Raw genomic sequence first — 21,840 nt, forward strand, 5'->3', positions numbered from 1 at the left:
GCAGAGTGAACACGAAACCCCTCAGCTGTTCCTATACAGAGTCATGGGATTTAAACAAAAAATACTTTTTGCTGCAAAACAACCTGACTCAGACAGGAAGTATAGTGCAGGATGTGTTCTTACACACTGTCTACCAAGGACTAAGCCACCAGTGTAAAGATATGTGTAGTGAGTTGAAACCCTTGTTAGCCGATGGTGATGTAACTGACGATGCTATCCTCAGGCATGTTATGAAGATCACAAGTGATGAGAATGAGAGGCTGCGGCAACTGGGCCCACCAACCAAAGCAAAACCATCCATGGCTAGTAATGCCCAAGTTAGCAGTGAAACAGACAGAGATGTGAAAGCTGCAAAAGGTTCTGCTGCACAAAAAGTGCAGGACGATCCGATTAAGCATCTAACTGCCAGGATCGATGCTCTAACCAGCATGGTAGACGCCATACAACATTCCATGCCACCACGAACTGACGGGGGCTGCCAATGCTCTATCTGCCAACCATAGTTTTGCCGGGTGAACCGTTTTCGATGCTGCCCACGATGTGCAGACGAAGGGCGACAGGACTGTGCACACTGTTTAATCTGTGGAGAGGATGGACACCGGGCAGTTGGGTGCCTACAACGACCTCAGCGGCAGGGAAACAGGAGCCGGCCACTGCAAATGCCCCAGCCAGACATTACTCCCCTGAAGCTGGCCAGGCCTAGCTATGGAGTGTTAGGAGAAGAATGCCTGTATCGGAGACAAACAAACAAACCAACAAATGAGATGAAGTGCATGAGTCAAGGAGCAAGTATCCTGGGTTCCTGTAAAACCAAAAAATGACAACATAATCAAACTGATTGGAAGCAAGGCACTGACCCAGTGCAACTTGAATGGCTTGACAGTAAGAGCATTACTCGACACCGGAACTCTAGTCAGCATGGTGGACCATGTGTGGAAAGAGAAGTATCTGCCAAGTGTTGAGGTGAGGCCACTTCGGGAGCTTCTCGGATGTCAAGATGATTTGAAAGTCTATGCTGTAAATGGAGACCTTATCCCATTTGATGGTTGGGTAGTCATCACAGTCAACCTGCTAGGAAATGAAGACCCAAGTTTATCTATTAATGTCCCATTCCTGGTGAGTAAAATGCCAATTGAGAGACCACTTCGAATAAGTTCATCCGTTTTGTTAGGAAGAGAACGGACCTTTGCGAGATGCGCAGTCCGAATACCATGTGGAGCTTCACCAGTGCGCCGGCGCGTTTCCCTCTTCTGCATCTGTACATGCGTCACAGCTGTACCTCGGACTAGAATGTCCAACAAAAAGTCTGAATAATCAAAAACCGAAAAATATTGTCTGGGATGTGTTGCCTAATGTTAAGGAGTTTGTCTCTGGTAAAACTTGTGAAAAAAAAAAAACTGAACAAACAAACAAAAACAACAGAAGAATTGCTCCTGGCCACCATTTTGCATCACCACCGGATGTAGTCAAAAAAAAAAAAAAAAAAAAAAAAAAAAAAAAATTTAAAATATATATATATATAAACAATTGCAATCTTTCTGAAGCTTTATTTCCAATTCACTGCATGGAAAAAAGCAACCACATTATTTAGCATTCATACTTTAGCTAAATAAATTCATACTTGTTTTAAGTAATATACTGTAGAGTATAATATAATATAATATAATATAATTGTCAGGGACCAGGCAGACCCGGTCTCAGCCAATCTCGCTCACGCTCCCCTGAGTATTAATCACCCACACCTGATCACCCTCAGCAAGGCACTATAAAGCACTCACCTCAGCACCAGTTCACTGTCAAGCCTCCAACAGGAATCGACCTCACGATCTTGTCTCCAGCTCACCTTGCTTCCAGAAGACATCCAGAAGAAATGTATACTTACCTTTGAGAAGCTAACCTATGTGTCTTTGTTCTCCTGTCTCCAGGACTCCTGTGATAAACCAGTTACCTGAATTCCCTAAGAGCTTCGATATCTCCTGTGTTCTCGTAAGACTCTCTGGGCAGTGGCCTCCCCCGTAAAAGCAAAAGAGACAAGGATTAGTATTCCAGAATAGTGTGGCTTTGACTTCTCGCCAATTGACGAACTCACCTGCATTTCGCCGCTCACTAAGTGATCTGCACAGAACCGGTACCTGGAATTAACTCCTACTTACCTTTCACAAACTCTTGTAAAAATAAACACTGTTGAATTCACTAACCTCTGTCTCCAGTGTATATCCTGTCAGAAGGCTTGACCAACACCGACATGAATTCAGCACAGCCCGAGGATGGCGCTTCTGCAAACACCGCTCCAACACTGCTGTACATCGTGAACACAATCTCTCGACCAGTGCCCTTCTCCGGCCGGGAGGAAGACTGCAATGGATTTCTGTTACAATGTTCTCTCGCACTGGAGAAATAAGCACATCAGTACCCCATCAAAGATCTCATTCATTATCCAGCAATTATCCGGGGCTGCGTTGAGATGGGCTGAAGCACTGTGGTTTCAGGAGACTGAGGTCGCCTCATCTTTACAGAGTTTCATCAGCCACTTTAAAGAGGTGTTTGGGCACCCAGTGGGAGACTCTTCGGTCAGCGATCAGTTGTTGCATCTACGTCAAGGGAAGAAATCTGTGTCTGAATATTCCCTAGAATTTAGGACTCTGGCTGCAGCGAGCGGATTGAATGAGAAGGCACTGCTGATGGTGTACTGGGAAGGGTTAAATCCTGCACTTCGACTACAGCTCGCCATCTATGATGATAATCTGGGCTTAGAAAAATTCATGCAGCAAGCCCACCAAGTTCATCTGAGATCCCAGTCATGTTACCGTGAAACTCACGCCCCAGCACCTGTTTCTCATCAGCCCCTACCTGAGAAAAGCCCCTACCTGAGTCGCAGTCTGAACGGATGCAGGTAGAAACCAAACGACCGACACCTGCAGAGCGAAATCGCCGTATAGAGCTCAAACTACGCCTCTACTGTGGAAATGAAAACCACTTTATACGAACCTGTCCATCTCGTCCCCCGCGGGTATTGGTGAGTTCAGTTCTTCCTAAACCCTCTGTATCAACCCCACTAACTATTGGTGTGACCCTGAGGTTTCGAGATCTCGACATTGCATCCACTGCCATTGTTGACTCGGGATCGGCCGGCAACCAGCAACTTCATTTCGGGGAAACTCACCGAGACACACAACCTCTGAAGGACCCGAACCTAGAAACCGTATTCAATCTATGCATTGACGGGTGAGATGATCAACAAGGGGTACATGACATCACAAATTGCACCCGTCACTCTCTGTGTAGAGAATACCCATCATGAAACATTCACCCCATTTGTCCTCACTAACAGCCAAACTGAGAAAATCCTAGGCCGCCCTTGGTTAATTCAACATCAACCCTCGATAGATTGGGCTACTGGGAAAATTCTGAGCTGGGGCTGCGATTGCTCAAACACTAACCATTTGCATTCCCCTAGTGACAACCCTGACTCCATGTTAGTGAACTCTACATCTATTGAGAGCCCTAAGGAGAATCTATCTACCAGTGTCCCCTCATGCTATGCCTCCTTTGCAGATGTCTTCAATCCAATTGCAGCCTCCAAGCTACCCCCACATTGACCCTGGGATTGCGCCATAGACCTCATTCTTGGAGAACCCATTCATAAGGGCAGAATTTACTCCTTGTTCATCCCCGAAGAGACTTTAAAACAGGGGTACATAAGACCTTCTACTTCACCAGCTGCGGCTAGTTTCTTTTTTGTCCCGAAGAAAGATGGTGGTTTACGACCTTGTATTGACTACAGCGCCCTAAACAAAATAACGGTGAAGTTTCCTCCCTAGAACAACTCCGTGACGCCCGTATATTCACTAAGTTAGATCTAAGAAGTGCTTACAACCTAATCAGAATCATGAAGGGAGAAGAGTGGAAAATGGCTTTCATTACCCGGGCTGGGCACTACGAATATCTAGTAATGCTGTACTGTCTAGTAAATGCCCCCTCCGTGTTCCAAAGTTTCATGGATAAGGTCCTCCGATAGTTCCTGAACCGGTTTGCCCTTGTCTACATTGACGGCATACTCATTTTCTCTCGCAACGAAAGTGAACACCAGCATCATGTTACCCAAGTGCTCAATCTACTCCGAGAGTTCTCCCTGTTTGTGAAGGCAGAGAAATGCGTCTTCCACCAGCCCTCTATTGAATTGCTAGGTCACCACATCAGCGCAAGAGAGGTAAAAATGGATGACCGTAAGACCCAAGCAATCACTTCCTGGTCTACTTCCAAGTCAGTGAAAGATCTTCAGAGGTTCCTGGGCTTCGCAAACTTTAATCGCCGTTTCATTGATCAGTACAGTATGATTACCACACTATTGACATCTCTTCTCAAGGGTAAGCCGAAAACACTTCAATGGACTCCAGAAGCTGAACAGGCCTTCCAGACATTGAAAACCACATTCATGAAGGCCCCCTTGCTGCAGCACCCAGACCCAGAGAAAAAAAAAAATATTGTGGAAGTGGACGCCTCTACAACAGGCGTGGGAGCCATCCTATCCCAGTACTCTGAACAATCATCAAAACCCATGTCTTGTGCCTTCTTCTCGAGAAAACTATCTCCAGCCGAGAGAAACTATGACATTCAAAAACGGGAACTCCTTGCCGTGAAACTTGCCCTGGAAGAATGGAGGCACTGGTTGGAGGGAGCCCGACAACCTTTTCTCGTACTTACCGACCACAAAAACCTCCAGTACCTAAAATAAGCGAAGAGACTCAACCCTCGCTAGGCCAGGTGGGCCCTATTCTTTACCCGGTTTCACTTTCAAATATCTTACCACCCCGGATCCAAGAATACAAGGGCTGACACCTTATCACGCCTCTACACCCTAGAAGAAACCCCAGAAGAGTCAGAGACCATCTTGCCTACTAGGCTATTTGTCAATCCGATCCAGTGGTACCTAGACAGCTACTCCGTGAACAATCCCGAAACCAACCCATTCCACCCATGTGTCCGGCGGGTAAGATCTACATGCCTGATGACCATAGTATGCCCCCTCACCTCCGATGCTCACACATCTGTGGGAACAGGTCATCCCGGAGTCGGTAAGACATTCACCAATCTCCAAAGGAAATTCTGGTGGCCGAGAATGCTAGAGGATATCAAGGAGTTTACCCAAGGATGTCCCCTCTGTGCCATGATCAATGTACCTCGACAACTACCTACCGGAAAGCTCCTCCCATTGCCGATTTCCCATCACCCTTGGTCCCACATTGGGGTTGATTTCATCACCGATCTCCCAGTCTCAGACGGTAACACCATCCTTGTGGCCATAGATAGATTCTCAAAGGCATGTAGACTGATTCCCGTGAAAGCCCTACCCACAGCCTTTGAAACAGCTGAACTTCGGTTTGAACATGTATTTCGTAACTTCGGCATTCTAGAAGATATTGTTTCGGACAGGGGGCTTCAGTTTATTTCGAGGGTCTGGAGGTTGTTCTTTGCCCTTCTCAACGTCACACTAAGTCTCACTTCCGGCTACCACCCACGGACAAACGGTCCAAAATCTCTGGAACCGGTACTCAGTCTGGGCCGAATATGTCCAAAATTCCCTCCGACAGACATCTACCAATCTAACTCCATTCCAATGCATTCTCGGTTTTCAACCTACCCTGTTCCCCTGGTCTGGGGAACCGTCTTATGTTCTTACAGTGAACACCTGGTTCCGAAACAGCGAGAGAGTCTGGAACCAGGCACACCACCACCTTCAACAGGCTGTAAACCGCCATCAACGCTTCATGGATGTTCACCGTCAGCAAACCCCTACCTACCAGCCTGGCCAACTGGAATGGTTCTCCACATGGGACATCCGTTTATGACAGCCATGTCGAAAATTAAGCCCAAGGTACATAGGACCATTCCCGATAGAACGACAGATCAACCCAGTCACCTACTGACTCCAACTTCCCGCTCAGTACCGAATAGACCCCACTTTTCACGCCTCGCTGTTAAAACCCTATCACTTACCTGTTTCTGTTCCCTCTGCAGACCAGGTCCCTGACGACAACCCCCATTACAACCCATCGACGCTGAACCCATCTACATGGTGAAGCAGATCCTGGACTCCCGGCGTCGTGGTGGGCGATTAGAGTACTTGGTGGACTGGGAGGATTATGGACCAGAAGAAAAAGGGTTGGGTGACCTTGGAGGGGGGGGGGGGGGTAGTGTCAGGGACCAGGCAGACCCAGTCTCAGCCAATCCACAATGCTCACGCTCCCTGAGTATTAATCACCCGCACCTGATCACCCTCACCAAGGCACTATAAAGCACTCACCTCAGCACCAGTTCACCGTCAAGCCTCCAACAGGAATCGACCTCACGATCTTGTCTCCAGATCACCTCGCTTCCAGAAGTAACGTATACTTACCTTTGAGAAGCTAACCTGTGAGTCTTTGTTCTCCTGTCTCCAGGACTCCTGTGATAAACCAGTTACCTGAATTCCCTACAAGCTTCGATATCTCCTGTGTTCTCGTAAAACTCTCTGGGCAGTGGCCTCTCCTGTAAAAGCAAAAGAGACAAGTATTAGTATTCCAAAATTGTGTGGCTTTCACTTCTCTCCAATTGACTAACTCACCTGAATTTCGCCGCTCACTAAGTGATCTGCACAGAACCCGCACCTGAAATTAACTCCTACTCACCTTTCATGAACTCTTGTAAAAATAAATACAGTGTTGAATTTACTAACCTCTGTCTCCAGTGTATATACTGACTATAATATAATATAATATAATATAATATAATATAATATAATATAATAATATAATAATGTTTGTCTTCATAAGATTTCAGCAAAATGCTTCTGAAATGACTCTTGACATCACAAATTCATCATGAATTCCTCTTTCTGTTTGATCATCTACTGGGTCCCTTCTGGTATTTAACATCCACTTTTTGCAATCCAATCAATTTCCAAATGGATAAAATCAAGCCCCAGCCTCATATTTTCTCACTCAACACATCAGATTACAGAAGTAAAATGGGTTCGAACAGTTTTGTGTTTGACAGGCAAGATCTTGTCTGATGCCTGCGTGTGTAATTCAGTGGAAAAGTCTGTGTAACTTCTAAACGAGGGCATGTTTTTTTCTGCACGATCATTTGCATAGCTAATCTGATATTTACGTGTATCAATTGCTCCATTAATTAGGTCAGTGATCAAAGCCGGATCACTTGGGAAATAAGGAAGACTGTGATTTCTGACTGAGCGTGGCACTTTTCCAGATATGATAAAACATGTTTGAGAGCTGATGGGGAAGTGCGGCGTCATTTCTTGCAGATAAGAGCAACACAAAAGACACTGCATTCTTATATAAGAGAGAAACACCACCATTAAAATGTGTTGGAGAGGAGAGAAGAAGAAAAGCATAGCCACCTTTGGTCTTGTACTAAAGGTGGAAATATAGTCCACTTCTGCCATCTGCTGTTCTGGATGTGATATTTATAATCATTGGATCAGATGGAGATCCAGAAGGAATGTCTCAAACATCCTTACTTCTTCTGCTATAACTGATATTTTGCGTGTATGTTTAAGAGACTTTTGATAATCAAACTCTCGTCTTAGAAATCTTAACACTACGTAGAGCTCTCTTCAGGTTAATCCTGCCTTCAGTTTACAGCAGATAAACTCCAAATCATCTAAGAAGAACAAAATACTAAATAAATGACAAACCATCTGTTTTCTTTGGCAAATGGCTTTCTGCAGTGAGGAGAAGAAAAAGTGATCAATTAGAAAGGCATGAGCAAATTAAAAAATTGCTGTTGCTTTGCTTTAATTGTATCCAGTGGAGTGATTCTGTCTTGATATTTAGATCACGCGCACAGACTACACACTACTGAAGCGAAGAAGTTGTCCTCATCATCATTGATTAAATTGTCTCTGAATTAACAAAGCGCTTGCTCATAAATGAAGGTAATGGTCCTCAACTCATCTAAAACATTTATGACTAGCACATCCATTTATATACACACAAATTACACTGAAGTTTGAAAATTTCGATGTAGAAGCAAATCATTCTTTGATTTTGATTATTTTGATTTATAAATACACTTACGAAAAATGGCAAGTAAAACAATTAAATGTGATTTTTTTTTAGAATAAAAACTAAAATTTTATTTTTTTAGTTTTATTAACTTAAAAAAATCTCAAAATATCAACAGTTTTATTGTTAACAGAATAATAAATAAATAAATCAAAATTAGTTAACTGAAATAACATGAGCTAAAAAAAAAATTATTCATTAAATAGCATGCCTCCGAAACCAAAGTTTTATTAGTTTTTGGTAAATGGTATATTACAACAATGGAAATATTTACAATCCAAACATTAAAAAGCCCATAATAATTTAATGCAGTTAAGCAATTTCAAAATGATAACAATGAGCATGGTAGCCCTAAAACACTAAACTAAAATAAAAGCAAGAAAAGAAATTCATAACTAACAAGGATAAAGTCAAAAAGCTGTATTTACAGGTCAGGCAGTTTTGAGTTTTACAGTTTTACATTATTGAGTTATAATATATTTACTTATTGAGATAAAACTTATTTATTTAGCCTTTATTTTCATTTTAAGTACTAAAATAAGTCAAACTAAATAAACTTAACCTAAAAAAAAAAATATATATATATATATATATATATATATATATATATATATATATATATAAATTATACAAAACATACTAACTAACTAACTAAATAAATAAAGGAAATGACCTAACAAACTAAAATCAAATATTAAAAACTAAAATAGGTCTGTGTTTGATTGCTCTACATGTCAATCAGACGGTCTCTTCTAGTCAAAGCAAACATTTCTTGTTAGGCTCTACATGAACTTATCACAAACGTAATAATAAATACAAATTGATACCAAAAATGATAGCTTCACCTTTGATCTTTAACCTCTGCCCTCACATGCACCTCATCATATTTCCAGCTAGAAGGACTCTATTGACATCTGCTTCTGGCACCACGAGGTGAGACAGCTCTGTCCAATGGGACCAATTTACCCAAAGGGAGCGACAGAAAGAGTGAGAGACGGCCTTCACATTGTGCTTTCTGATGTGTGTCCAGGCCAGTCCCTTTTCCAGCATTCAACAGGTTGCCAATTAATCAGTTTCGACCCACTGAGAGTCACTCATGCCTAGAGCCGTTCCCTCCAGAGACGAGGCACATCTCTCGCTCGTTCTCGCTCTGCTTCCACCCAAACATGATTAATCTCCAGACAGCTCCGATTTTTCACCTGTGGACACTCAAGCTCTCAAACATATGTATAACCTTAGGTGTGCATTATCAGGATCGTACTGATTAATTGGAGGCACAAATGTTACAAATTGAACTTGTATAGATTGGCGCCTCTAGCGGCTTTCCGCTCAGACTGAGACGTAAAGCAGCCAAAGACAGAGCCTTGTCTAATTAAAAGCTAACATCCAGATTAAATGGGTCGTATCATGAGGCATCAAAGTTTCCTTCAGTTCACTGTGCTGAGAAAACATACTGTTTTATTCCAGTTCTGTGCTTCCACAACTTTCTGATGTCTAAAAGATGGATAAATATTTCAAACGCCATTAGTTTGGTGTTCAACAACTTGACCCGTCAAAATGAGATCATTATTCCTGAACAAATACTGAAAGTAAAATCAGAGAAAATACTGTTAGTTGTTATGCTGATTCTGGCTGTGTATAGCACCTACTGTACAATCAGGGTTATTATCCATAACTAAATCTGAAAACAAAACCATTTCACTATCGAAAGGAATGTAAACAGTAACAATAATCAAATAAAATAATCATAAAGACATAATTTAGCTATAGCCAAGGCAACATTTCTCATTTTCTCATTGAGTTGTATGAGGTACTAAAATAACTTAAGTGTAAAGAGACATATTTAAAAAGAAAACACAGATTTTTGACAGAAAGCACCACAAAATTATTTTAACTAAAATGAAAATTAAAACAACAACATTCTAATTCAAAATCTTAAAAAGCTACAATAGTGTCTCAATAAAACTAAAATAATAATGTACATAACATCGCATATCCTTCAGAAGAATCACAAGTTTTAACAATTTGATCATTTCAGCCTGATCTTAAAGAAAAACATTATGAATATTATGAAAAATGTTTCAGCTCTTTTTATGCATACAGTGAAAGTCAATAAGGTCCAAAGCAACACTGTATAGTTCAAATAAAGAAATACATTTGGCATTCCTTACAACCTCATTAACATTATTACAAAATTGTTTAGGGAAATGATGTGAGTTTGAGTATGATATGTACAATTTAACTGATGCTGGAATGTTAGGGATTTTAGCACTTTTTCAGATTTAATATTTAATGCAACATTTTGAGGTGCAGTTTCTTTACTTTCATTTATAGCTAAATGCTGTGGCCTTCTCACATATAAAAATAACTCCCTGAGGTTTCAGCAGTTATTTTTTAACACCCTGATTAAATTTCATTTTAGGAAGAGGGAGGTTGGCCTCCTTAAAACCAGCGACAGATGTTGTTTTGAGGGTAGTTAAGGTACTTTGACTCTTCTCTGGGGCAAAGGGCACAAACATGCAGATTTTTAACACGTTATGAAATCATACTGGCAGAGAAGGGTCAAAAAGATACACACCATCCTAATGAAAGCAGACAGACATTTGAGAAATCAATAGCTGTTACACTTTGGCAAAACACTGACAGAAGGAAAAGTAATTATAAGTCTGTTCCCCTCAGAGTAACCTCACTCTGTATGCCGTGTTTATCTGAGAATAAGTGTTTGTCGGAGTCTGTCTGTCTTGCATTAGTGACAGTACAGTGTGACTAATCTTCGCTGATGCTGGAATTGGAGACAGAATAAAGTGAGAGAAAGGAAAACAGCTTGGGAAACCCATCCAGAGCAGAATAACAAGCCACCAGAGGATGTGTTTTACCCTGATTTTACAACCTAAAACAACATGACTGTGAGTAGCTTTTACAAAACAGCATTAGAAAACACACAGATGTTCAATAGTACATATATTAGTCAGTCATTTGTTTATCATATGCACAGAAACACGGGGCATGGAAAACCTTAGATTCAGACACATATTAGACATTAACCAAACAAAAAGAAACAGTTTAAAAGAGTCATTTGTTTTTGAATCGGACTACACTGGTCACACTGTATGTTATAGATTGACTGAAAAAGTACCCAATTAAAGAGTCATTCCCTTGTGATTCACACTATACTGGTCACGCTGTATGTTTGTGATTCTGTATAAAAGAACCAGTTTAAAAGAGAAACTTGCCGGTGTATCAAGGAGTCGGAGGCGTTCGGATCCATATGCAGCATTTATTAAACAGAATGGTCATACAGGCAGAGATCAGGAATGGCGTCAGGTGTGTCAGGGTAAGGATAGCTGAAGCGAAACAGTCGTTCCGAAGCTTTGCGAGATCCCGAAGCGCAGATGTGTCGAAACACTGAGCCGAAGCGTGATTCGAAACACCCATGTCACGTGACTATGACCAAACGAAGCCTCGAAGTGTTTCACTAATTGTTTCATCAGGTGTGGTCCGCCGAATCAGTGTTTGATTGGAACGGTCGGGAACAGACCACACAATCGCACATCTGTATAAAAGTGAAATAAACGCATTTTGACCTCGTGGGTTTTTGTGAGAGGAGTTTGACTTTGAGATAGCGGATTTTTGGTGATATAGTGACATAGTGCGATTTGATTAGTTATAGGCAATTTAGACTTACATTTAAATTTACACAACACATTGACTGAGAGGCTAGAGACAGACAGAGTATACATATAGTGACACATTAATAGATACATAGATATAAATATATATAGACAGCTAGATTAATAGATAGATACATATATAGATAGATTACAGATACATATATAAATACATATATTATAGATAGATACATATATAGATAAATAGATTATAGATACATATCTAGATACATAGATCGATTCATATATAGAAAGATAGATTTGGATAGATAGATAAAATGGAAGCTCCCCAGAAGAGATGCCGTACATCTGTGGTGTGGGAGCATTTCCATTTAGAAACCCCAAATAAAGTGAGATGTGTGTATTGTGATCGGCAGCTAGCCTACTGCAACAATACATCATCCATGATGCGCCATTTGAGGAGCACTCATCCTGCCATTTTGCAGGGTGCAGAGGATGGCATTCCCCCTGTACCTAGGCCTGCTACTGACACTGCTGGGCCATCTAAGCAAGGTATGCATTGTTTGGGATATAATTATAATTGAAATATAATTACAACCTTTTGGGACACTGTTTATAAAGTTTATAAGTTATATAAAGCACTGATTATAAACACTGGAAGGTTTCCAAATAATGAACCAGTAGGCTATACTTTTAATAGATGTGCACTAATTGAAGCTGTATTTTTCCAATGTATTTGTCTGAAAGTATGTTTTGTCTTCTCTTTTAAAAGTCAGACAGAGGGAATTGGATGAGGCTCTTATAAACATGGTGGTGAAGGATCTGCAGCCCTTCACCATCGTGGACGATGAGGGATTCAGGGCATTTGTGAACAAGCTTGATCCAAGCTATGTCCTCCCATCCCAGAAGGTGCTTAAAATAATGGTCAGCGAAAAGTACAACAAAGCCAAGGAGAAGACAATGGAGGACCTACAAAAGGCCGAATTTGTTAGCCTTACAGCTGACATGTGGTCCTCCATTAATATGGATGGATATCTTGGTGTGACTTGCCATTACATAACACCAGAGGCAAAAATGGCAACTGTTGTACTGGGTGTAAGGAGGTTTTACCAAACCCACACAGCCCAGCATCTCATGGAGGCTAAAGCCTTGCTAATGGCTGAGTGGGGAATAACCTCCAAAGTTCAGTGCATGGTGACTGACAATGCATCTAACATGATCCTAAGTGCCCAGCTACTCCACCTTCGCCATGTCCCATGTTTTGCTCATACTTTAAATTTGATTGTGAAAAAGGCACTAGATCAAACCCCAGTCATCAATGAAATACGCCAGAAGGCCAGAAAGATAGTGGGGTTGTTCAGATCCAGCTGCAAAGCAAAGGACAAGCTTGTGGAGATGCAGAGCTTGATGGGAAGACCAACTCTGAAACTGATACAGGAGGTTGACACGAGATGGAACAGCACATTTGACATGCTACAGCGCTTGTATGACCAACGTGAACCAGTGACTGCTGCACTTTCCAACTTAAACAATGATACTGCTCCCCTGACAAGTATTGATTATGACATTATTGAACAATCATTGTCAATACTGCAACCATTCAAACTCGCAACAACAGAGATGTCAGAGGAAAAGAGAGTGTCTGCTTCAAAGCTTATACCACTGTACAGGATGTTGCAGCACAAGCTTGCACAGAAAAAAGGAAATGCAACGCAGGAATCAACTGTTCAATTAGGTAGGCCACAATGACCATACTACCCATGTGATTGGCCATAACTGTCATATTATTGTCATTATTATAAATATGTGTTTCTCCTGTTTTGGCTCATAGGCTCACATCTGCAAGAAGGTCTGCACTCCAGATGTGGAGGTTATGAGAGTTTTAGAGCCTTGGCACTGGCTACACGGCTGGACCCAAGGTTCAAAAATGTGGCATTTGGAAATGCTGCCAAAGCCCAGGAAGCTGAAAAGCATATCACACTGGAGTGTGCTTCACTGATGCGTTCAAACACAAATCCTAGTGAGCAGTTTCAGTCTGTGTTATGTTATGTAATCTGAATCATGTAATATAATATATCCTTCATATATGCCGTCAGTTTAGGATTTGTTACTAATTGCTGTTTTCATTTTTATTCAGACCCAGAAATGTCAACATCACACCCATCATCATCATCATCATCACCATCACCATCAACATCAACACCAGTAGAAACACAGGACAGTTTATGGGAACTTTTTGATACTCGCATCCATCCAACCAAGATGATACACAATGCTACAGCTGATGCCACAGTGGAAGTGAAAAAATACATCAACGATGCGTATTTGCTCAGAACTCATGATCCACTAACTTACTGGAAAGAGAGAGCAGAAATCTTTCCTCATTTGTATGTCCTTGCAAAAAAATATCTTTGTATGCCAGCAACAAGTGTCCCTTGTGAGAGGATTTTTTCAAAGGCTGGAGAAATTATCTGTAAAAAAAGAAGTAGGCTTAGTCCTTCCACAGCAGATAAATTAATATTTTTGAATAAAAATCTCTAAAAAAGTGAGACATTGTGGCTTGATTTCTTTTATTAATATTCATTTTTCATGACCAAAATAACATTATGCACAGTGAGGAGCCTATAGGTTACAAGCTTCACATATTAGAACATTATAATAATAAAAAAACAACACATTTTTTTAATGGCTCGTCAAGGTTGTTTCAGATCAACACCTGCAAGTGACCACTAGGTGTCACCGTTGAGACGGGTGTCGGATTGATTCAAAGCCTCGAAACAATATGGCACATTTGGTTCAACTGTTTCATTGGTTCACGAGGCCTCGATTTTGCCATCACTAACAAACACAGGGAAAAACACTCGGAAATGTCAGACTGGCTAAACAAGACTTCGCAGTGAGTGAGAGTGAGTGTGCTGCTTTTATGTGTGTGTGTAAATGAGGTGCAGGTGTGGCAAGGAAATTGGCTGATGAATGAGGTGCAGGTGTGGCAGGGTGATTGTGATGCAGTGACTCATGGGTAATGTAGTTCGGGTGTGGTGCAACAGTATGAGAGGTGCTAGTGTCCAAGTGATATCTGGTGGTTGATGGGTGGAATGGTCCTGAGTGGAGTGCCCTCTACTGAAGCTCATGGGCACTCCATCTAATGATCGTGACAGCCGGTCACTCAGACTTCACTGGTCATGTTGTATGTTATTTATTTACCGTAAAATAACCATTATAAAGAGTCATCTGTTACCAATTTAAAAGTTCAGTAATTGTTTGTGATTCAAAACACACTGGTCATGCTGTATGTTTTTGATGCACTAAATAAAACCGTTTTAAAAGAGTCATATGTTTATTATTTGCCCTGGTCACACTGTGTGTTTTCAATTCACAAAAAAAAAAACATTATAAAGAGCAATTTGTTTGTGATTGTTTGTTACACTGTATGTTTTTGATTCACTAAGAAGAACCATTTGAGTCATATGTTGTGATTCGGACTTTACTGGTTGTGTGCGTGTTTCTGATTCAGTAATTATATCGCACTGGCCATGCTATATGTTTTGGTTTAAAATATTCAAACAAATTTTGATTCAGTTGTAAATTTGATTGCACTGGTAACTTATGTTTTTGATTCATTTAAAAGATTTTGCAGAAATAATCTGTTGGCTCTTTACAGTTAGATATAAATACAGCAGCATTTTATAAACACAGAATGTGCCCATCCCATCACAATGTAGAGTCAGAGCTGTCCATTTAATAAATGATCCTTTACAAGCTTGTATTATAACATGACACCCTTATATGATCATGGCATTACAATTCTCATGGTAAACATAGAAATGCCCTTCATCACTGCATATTGTTGTCAGCACACACCTCACTGTATGCATAAACAAAACCAAAACAACATTATGGAATTCCTTTGGCAGTCATTTACAAGAAAACTGACCGCAGACAGTAAATCCTCATTATTAAGCTTCCTATTTCAAGCTTGCCTCCAGACATTTAAAGGTTCACTATCAGACAGCTGTGTGTGTGTGTGTGTGTGTGTGTGTGTTTGTGTGTGTGTGTGTGTGTATCAGAGATGTGGACCTGTATCTCACCCCTGCTCCACAGATGGATTACCTTCATTTGTTCAGCGGCGGTTGCCCTCCTTCTTCACCTCAGGGCTTTATGCCTTCAGTCAGATTTAAATCAGGGCCTGATTGCTTGACTTCTTATATTAAAGCTGTGAGGCTGTATCAGTCTTTCTGAAGTATTAAAACAACTGTGTTCATGTTTCAGAAGCAACAGAAATAGACTGTTACTTTATCTCAGGCAGAGATCGAGTGAGGGGAGGAACAATAAATTAATTTCTGCTAAAAGTATTTTATGTGGTGAAGGTGATGTGAATGTGGTATAAGAATAAGTGGCCTTGTGTTATGTGTAAAAGCAGCTAGAGAGGCTCTGAAGAGCACCTAGATTGTCAAACCATGAACAATTACACTTTCCTTTAACTGTACTTGTTCTTGATGAGTATTATCTTGTCTTCAAAAATTTCAAGTTCTGTATGGAGTCTAGATAGATTGTTAAAACAGCTCAAACTTGATTAACGCACTCAACATCTGAATATTAGGTTCAAACTTCATGATTCTAGTTTTTGAAATAATTGGTCATAAACAATTTTCAAAATGAAAAATAATGGATTTCTCTTCACTTTAGAGAACCCAGACCCAAAACATACTCTGTAGTAATTTACATGTCTGAAATATAGCCATACTGTAATCTACACTGAAAGCAATGCTGAAAATCATTTCAAAACATTCACTAATAACCACTGATAAGTTAGTTATGAGCTTCATTAATAAAATAACCAAAAAAAAAAACATAAAACATTATTTTATTGCATCTTGTAGCAAAAAAAAATAATAATAATAATAATAATGGTAAAAATAAACTGTACATAAACACATTTAAAGAGCATAAAAATGCTTTTGTAAATAATCATTAGAATCTACCGTATTTTTCAGACTATAATTCGCACCTGAGTATAAGTTGCATCAGTCCAAAAATAGGTCATGATGAGGAAAAAACATATATAAGTCGCACTGGAATATAAGTTGCATTTAGTTAGAACCAAGAACTAAGAGAAAACATTACCGTCTACAGCCGCGAGAGGGCGCTCTATGTCTTCAGTGTAGACTACAGGAGCATTGAGCAGCATAGAGCGCCCTCTCGCGGCTGGAGACGGTAATGTTTTCTCTTGGTTCATTTCTCTCGGTTCATGTCAAATTAATTTTGATAAATAAGTCGCACCTGACTATAAGTCGCAGGACCAGCCAAACTATGAAAAAAAGTGCGACTTATAGTCTGGAAAATACTGTACTAAGTCATACAAAGTCTAAATTATCAGATGAGTCATAATGAGATAAAATGACTTGAAAAATGTGAAATATGAGATACTGTTAAAATTATGAGATAAAAAGTACATTATGAAACACTAACTTCTAACTTCAAAATCTACATAATGAGACACTATATCATTATTGTGAGATAAAATTATTAAAATGAGATAAGTTGGTATTACTATAAATGTATGTTTAGAAGTCACAGTTTATTCTGTGTGGCTTCCAGAATAATAATAATAATAATAATAATAATAAATACAATAAATCTCAATAGAACATTAAGGTTACAGAAATTACATCCAATTAAAACGTCCATACAAGAAAGAAATATCACAAATCTTCACAGAGCTTCACAGAGTTGCCTTCTCCTGTAATCTATTGTGTGTGAGTTTCTATGTGAGCAGTTTGTTATAACTACAAAAACCACACTATACTATTGCCTGCTCTCTGTAAACAATTCGGTTAAAGTCTGAGAAAAATGTTTAGTCGTTGAGCAGAGTGTGGTGTGTTTTATCTCGGCCCAGCCGCTGGGAAGATAAGATCAGCGTTCAGGCCATGGCGGCCTTGGCTTCAGGTTCTGGGGGACTAAATGAGACTCTGGATGACAGAACTGCATCTCAGTCTAATGAGTAAATACATCACAGCGGTCAGTGATTTATACCGGAGCCCATAGTGACATTTTTGTGGCATACTGGAGCCAGTGTGCTTCATCCTTGATCTCTCTTTTACTTCACCTTCCTCATACCTCTCCCTCCCTTTCTCTCGCTCTCATTTTCTCTGTGTGAGAACGAGTGTGGCATTCTGAGTGGGCTACTTCAGCAGTGAATAAAGGACGTTACGTGTGTGTGTGTGTGTGTGTGTGTGTGCGTGTGTGTGTGTTATGAGGTGTCAGGAACAGTGCTGGATGAATAGTGATGTGCATTAGACGGCAATAAAGACCTCAAAATATAGCAGGAGGAGAATAATGTTTGTACCTTTGTCACCACTCTCCATTTCTCAGCTCTTCTGAAGGACAAGCTCAACATGGGAGCTCTCTCTCTCTCTCTCTCTCTCTCTCTCTCTCACACACACACACACGTAAAAATACATTCTCTCAGTCTTATGATTGAAATTTTGCTATTATCTACACTCTGCAGGCAATGCAGAATTGCATTTAAGTGACATTTATTAATGAAGCAAACTATTATAATACACTAAAGATCAAAAGTGCATGCATTCCAGTGGGTCAGAGACTAAGCACAGGATTCCAATTAATCAGCCAATATGTTTAAAAATACACAAATACTGGATATAAAATTATAAATAACCCTAGATTTGACCCTGGTACACAAAACCAGTCATAAGGGTACATTTTTCAAAATGAAAATATGGAACATGATCTTTCCTTAATATCTTAATGATTTTTGACATAAAAGAAAAATCTATAATGTTGACCCATTCAATGATTTGTTGTCTATTGCGACAAATATAGCTATGCTACTTATGACTGCTTTTGTGCTGCAGGGTCACATATGAACATTCAATCAATACTGATTTAGAGTTGTTAGCCGTGCACCTTGCCTTGAACAGTCTCAAAGGTCACTTACGAACGGACAACACAGCGACCGTTGCGTACATCAACCGACAAGGTTGTCTGCGCTGCCGTCGCATGTCACAACTTGCCCGCCACATCCTCCTTTGGAGTCAGAAGGCTCTGAGGTCACTTCGTGCTCTTCACATTCCAGGCCTGCTCAACCGTACAGCCGATGAGCTGTCTCGAGCAATGCTCCCGGGAGAATGGCGACTCCATCCCCTGACAGTCCAGCTGATTTGGAGACGGTTCGGAGCCGCTCAGGTAGACCTGTTTGCTTCTCCAGAGACCACTCACTGCCAGTTGTTCTACTCCCTGACCGAGGGAACTCTCTGCATGGACGCACTGGCACACAGCTGGCTGCGGGGCATACGCAAGTATGCGTTTCCCCCAGTGAGCCTTCTCGCACAGACACTGTGCAAAGTCCGGGAGGACGAGGAGCAAGTCTGGCTAGTGGCACCGTATTGGCCCACTCAGACCTGGTTCTCTGAACTTGTGCTCATCGCGACAGCCCCTCCTTGGCTGATTCCTCTGAGGAATGATCTACTGACACAGAGAAGGGGCACCATTTGGCACCCACATCCAGACCTTTGGAAACTCCATGTCCCGGCCCCCTCTATACCCTCTTGGGACCTGACTCTAGTGCTTAAACACTACAGCAGGGCCCATTCAAGCCTTTGCATTCAGTTGAGCTAAAGTTTCTTTCATTGAAAACTCTGCTCCTGCTTGCACTGGCCTCCATCAAGAGGGTAGGGGACCTGCATGTATTTTTGGTCAACGATTCATGCCTAGAGTTTGGGCCAGCTGACTCCCAGGTAATCCTGAGGCCCCGGCCTGGCTATATGCACATGGTTCCCACTAAACCCTTCAAAGACCAAGTGGTGAACCTGCAAGTACTGCCCCTGGAGGAGGCAGACCCAGCCCTGGCTTTGCTCTGTCCCATTTGAGAATTGAGATGCTACATAGACCAGACACAAAGCTTCAGGACCTCAGACCAGCTCTTTGTCTGTTACGGAGGCTGGCAGAAGGGGAGTGCCGTCTCTAAGAAGAGGATGGCCCACTGGATTGTGGATGCCATAACCCTGGCTTATCAGGCATAGGGTGTGCCCTGCCCGTTCAGACTTCTGCCTTCAAAAGAGGGTTTTAATCACCTCAAATTTCTCCATATACACCTAAATGGATGCTATATGTGTATTTACTCCCGAGACCTTGTTCAGGAAGGATAGAGCTTCTGGACAGGTACGTTTTCCCAATGTTATCCAATCTCACCCAGTGAGGTAGTGCATTGACAATGGTGAGTGGAACTACTTGTTCCGAGCCCTGGCCTACACATATTAGAGGGGCAGGCGGCTCGCACAGGGCACTGGAAGGGGCAGCGCCCATGGTTCTTTTGTAGGGATCCCATTTTGCGTAGGTCACCGACGTGGCGTCGAGAGTGACTGATTGAAAGGGAACGTCTTGGTTACGTATGGTAACCCTCGTTCCCTGAAGGAACGTCCAGTTGCCATGGTTGTTGTACCGCTGCTGAGCAGACGGACATCTGGCTCGGCTCCTCTGCGAAAACCTGGTATGCATTGCACTTGCTGCCACCTTATACTCACGCTGTGATCAGCGGCAGCTGGATGCAATAATTGCATGCCAATGTGCATTGGCTCATTTAGTTTACACTCGAAGTAGATTGGTCTATCGAAGCGATATCCCATTTTGCATCGGTCACCAACGTGGCGTCTCCGTTCCCTCCTTCAGGGAACGAGGGTTACCATACGTAACCGAGACGTTTCAGTTTTTTATTGTCCACTTACTTTAGCCACTTTCTTCAAAAACATGCAGTATCTCTGCTTCAGTATATGTAATGTAAGGTGCTGACTTTAGGCTGCAGTATTTCTGTGTTCTAGGTGATGTATTTGTTCCAGCGCAGCAAATGCTCAGTCAGGAGAAAATCCTACATTATGAGGAAGGAGCGACATATGGGCTTAATTAATGAAATAGTGCATCGGCTACAGGACAGCACTTTGAAAGTTAGTTTTCTAGAGATGGAAAGATGCAGAGAGGGAAAGAGATGAAGTGATGCTCTGCTCCTATGAGAGTCATAATAGAAAGAATTAACATGCCGACATCAGCCAGTTTTAAAGCACTCCTGAGCTGCTCATTCTCTGTCATCTGTACTTTTATTTTCTGAGGTGAAACAGCAAACTCAACATTTCTATCTGCATATAAGATGCTGCTGTTTCAAGAGAGCAGTGGTCTAAAGATGCAGTAGGGGTTGACCCCCCCACCCCCCCCACCCCCCAAAAAAAATCTAATCAATAGATAAAAATGAATTTCTTAAAAGTATTTGTATTGCACAAATGTTTTACTGAATGTGCTTTTAAGTCAGTCAACACTAGGTGGCAGAAAGTGGCATATGGTAAATCCAGCCTTTTGACTTAATTTTTGCAAACAAAAAAATACCAAATAGCAGGGTAATTTTAATAGTTTTTTTTAACATGACTGTACCACAGTAAAGTGTGGTGTACCATGTAAATCTCATGGTGCATGAATAAGTTAATCATTATGTAGCTCAAAGTGCTGCGGGTTTGTTTGCTATAAACTTACGTTGAGCAACTGAACTGTTTATTGTGAGTGTTTCCATGCCTGGTTTCCCCTCAGAGAGTAAGAAACTGAGGTTACCATTCAGCTCAAAGCAGAATTGGTCTGAAGCCCAAGAGTGAGTGGCTAACTGCATAAGATAAGAGTAAGGCCCTCTGTCTGATACCCATCTGTGAAAAATTTTGCTTATAGCAATACATGCAGTATTATTCATGCCAGGGTGCATTACTTGCCTGGAGAGAAGATGAGAATAGGGCACTTTTACATGCACAAACATAGCACACATTGTATTGGTGGATGAATTAATAGAGAATTAATGCTTTAATGATTAAACATTAGAAGTTTATCTTCCTTCATTTTGAAGCCAATGTAACTAATTCCTCCACCAAAAGGGAAAACAAATTATCTCACCTACTTGTCGTTCCAAACCATTATGACTTTCATTCTTATGTTGAAAGCAAAATATGCATTTTTGAATAATATCCTGAATGCTGTATTGCTTTTGCATTCATTTTTGTAACTTGAAATCTATCCTAGCCATTTCTCGAAAAAAAAAAAAAGACCATCAATTTTATAATTTCTCCCTTTGTACAGTACGTCATACAGGTTTGGAA

At 41.1% G+C, this 21,840-nt stretch overlaps 2 protein-coding genes across 2 annotated transcripts in view; one reads left to right on the plus strand and one right to left on the minus strand.

Moving 5' to 3' along the window:
* Window positions 1-10,766: 10,766 nt before the first annotated feature.
* The window catches only part of LOC132101190 (lysyl oxidase homolog 1-like), a 33,837-nt gene continuing 22,763 nt past the window's right edge, over window positions 10,767-21,840 (plus strand). The window contains exon 1 of the mRNA XM_059505921.1: window positions 10,767-10,972. The gene's annotated coding sequence lies outside the window, so the exon portion shown is untranslated. The remainder of the gene's footprint in view (window positions 10,973-21,840) is intronic.
* The window catches only part of LOC132101191 (secretory carrier-associated membrane protein 5-like), a 43,301-nt gene continuing 39,558 nt past the window's right edge, over window positions 18,098-21,840 (minus strand). Inside the window, exon 8 of the mRNA XM_059505922.1 lies at window positions 18,098-18,127. The gene's annotated coding sequence lies outside the window, so the exon portion shown is untranslated. The remainder of the gene's footprint in view (window positions 18,128-21,840) is intronic.

The sequence above is a fragment of the Carassius carassius genome, chromosome 23 (assembly GCF_963082965.1).
Source record: "Carassius carassius chromosome 23, fCarCar2.1, whole genome shotgun sequence".
Taxonomy (NCBI): Eukaryota; Metazoa; Chordata; class Actinopteri; order Cypriniformes; family Cyprinidae; genus Carassius; species Carassius carassius.